Source organism: Ascidiella aspersa, chromosome 5 (assembly GCF_963924565.1).
Source record: "Ascidiella aspersa chromosome 5, kaAscAspe10.2, whole genome shotgun sequence".
In the NCBI taxonomy this organism is placed as follows: Eukaryota; Metazoa; Chordata; class Ascidiacea; order Phlebobranchia; family Ascidiidae; genus Ascidiella; species Ascidiella aspersa.
The window spans coordinates 13,645,456-13,647,955 of NC_139451.1; the positions used below are offsets into that span (position 1 = coordinate 13,645,456).

Genomic DNA, 2,500 nt, shown 5'->3' on the forward strand with positions numbered 1-2,500 from the left:
GTCGGCCAAGGCGAGCACATGCTGATCCGGTCAGTGTAGCGCGCGTGCGGCCCCGAACATCTAAGGGCATCACAGACCTGTTATTGCTCAATCTCGTGTGGCTAAACGCCACTAGTCCCTCTAAGAAGTTAGACGCCGACCGATTGGGTCGCGTAACTAGTTAGCAAGCCAGAGTCTCGTTCGTTATCGGAATTAACCAGACAAATCGCTCCACCAACTAAGAACGGCCATGCACCACCACCCACAGAATCAAGAAAGAGCTCTCAATCTGTCAATCCTCACTGTGTCCGGGCCGGGTGAGATTTCCCGTGTTGAGTCAAATTAAGCCGCAGGCTCCACTCCTGGTGGTGCCCTTCCGTCAATTCCTTTAAGTTTCAGCTTTGCAACCATACTTCCCCCGGAACCCAAAGACTTTGGTTTCCCGCAAGCTGCCGGAGAGGTCGTAAAACTAACGCCCCCCGATCGCTAGTTGGCATCGTTTATAGTCAGAACTAGGACGGTATCTGATCGTCTTCGAACCTCTGACTTTCGCTCTTGATTAAAGAAAACATTCTTGGCAAATGCTTTCGCAGTCGTTCGTCTTGCGCCGATCCAAGAATTTCACCTCTAACGGCACAGTACGAATGCCCCCGTCTGTCCCTCTTAATCATTACCTCGCGCTCCGAAAACCAACAAAATAGAACCGAGGTCCTATTCCATTATTCCATGCACCATTATTCAGGCGAATCGCCTGCTTTGAACACTCTAATTTTTTCAAAGTAAACGTTCCGGCCGCCGCCGACACTCAGTCAAGGGCACCGGCGGAGAACCGGAGGTGAGGCCAGGACGGCCAGTACACGCCTTGCGACGGACCGGCCGCCTGCGCCCAAAATCCAACTACGAGCTTTTTAACCGCAACAACTTAAATATACACTTTTGGAGCTGGAATTACCGCGGCTGCTGGCACCAGACTTGCCCTCCAATGGATACTCGTTAAAGGTTTTAAAGTGTACTCATTCCAATTACAGGGCCTCGTTTAGAGTCCTGTATTGTTATTTTTCGTCACTACCTCCCCGCGTCGGGAATGGGTAATTTGCGCGCCTGCTGCCTTCCTTGGATGTGGTAGCCGTTTCTCAGGCTCCCTCTCCGGAATCGAACCCTGATTCTCCGTTACCCGTAAGAACCTCGGTAGGCCAGTACCGTACCGACGAAAGTTGATAGGGCAGACACTTGAATGATCCGTCGCCGGTGCGAGACCGTGCGATCCGCAAAGTTATCCAGAGTCACCAAAGGTTGCGGGCCGAAGCCCGGTCGGTTTTTGGTCTGATAAAAGCACGCCTCCCGCGAGGTCGGCGCTTCACGCATGTATTAGCTCTAGCATTTCCACAGTTAACCACGTAAAACGTACGATCAAATGAACCATAACTGATTTAATGAGCCATTCGCAGTTTCACTGTACGAGAGCTCGTACTTAGACTTGCATGGCTTAATCTTTGAGACAAGCATATGACTACTGGCAGGATCAACCAGGTAGCTACTTTAGCGTAGCCCCGAAAGGCCGACGAAGGAGGCGCCGCTGATGCGGCGCCGTCGCTCGGTCGATGCGAAACCCGAAGGCTTCTCTCCGTTAAAATTTCGTTCTTTGCTCGGCTGCCCGAACTCAGAAAACCGTCACCGCCCGTCGCACCCGCCGGAGTAAGACTTCGTCGGCAGGCCTTTCGACCGCCACGTCGCCAACACCGGCGCGAGCGCAACGCACGCCAGACAACTTCGCCGAAGCGACCGCTCAGAACCCGACAAACTGACACTCGGCTCTTCGCGCAGCAGCAACATCTGCCCAGCGAGCCAATCGCCTTTCACCGATTCTTTACTTGTCGAAGCTTGTCAGCTCCCACAAGTATAGCAAAGATGAGTGTTGTCCCTGGGGTCTTCCGTTTGAAATTCTAACGTAAAAAAAAGGTGCACGATTGCGCCAGGTGTTGAACTATTGCGAGGCATATCACACGCTCGCGCGGCCTATACAGGCGCTTGCTCGCGCGCGCGGCCGAAATATGTTCAATGTTCGCGCGGCCTAAACAGGCTCATGCTCGCGCGGCCGAAATGTACTCAATACTCGCGCGGCCTATACAGGCTCTTGCTCGCGCGCGCGGCCGAAATATGTTCAATGTTCGCGCGGCCGACATGTATTCAATGCTCGCGCGGCCTAAACAGGCTCATGCTCCCGCGGCCGAAATGTACTCACTGCTCGCGCAGCCTAAACAGGCTCATGCTCCCGCGGCCGAAATATATTCAAAGCTCGCGCGGCCTAAACAGGCTCATGCTCCCGCGGCCTAAATATGCTCTTGCTCGCTGGGCGGAAATATGCTAAAGCCCGAGTGCGCGAAAAAAAAATTGTAAAGGACAGTCACAAAAAAATAAAGACCTGCCCTCTATGTGAACGTGGAAAGGCCCGCCGCGCGGCAAAAAAGTGTCGAAAAGAAAAATCGAAAAAATTGCAAAGGACTGTCGACAAACATAAAAA

General features: G+C 53.0%; 1 non-coding gene across 1 annotated transcript in view; it reads right to left on the reverse strand.

The window, feature by feature from the left end:
* Positions 1-1,512, reverse strand: part of LOC146144539 (small subunit ribosomal RNA) — a 1,811-nt gene extending 299 nt beyond the window's left edge. The window contains exon 1 of the ribosomal RNA XR_014500616.1: positions 1-1,512. This exon is cut by the window's left edge and continues 299 nt beyond it. This is a non-coding gene — a ribosomal RNA (small subunit ribosomal RNA).
* Positions 1,513-2,500: the final 988 nt, after the last annotated feature.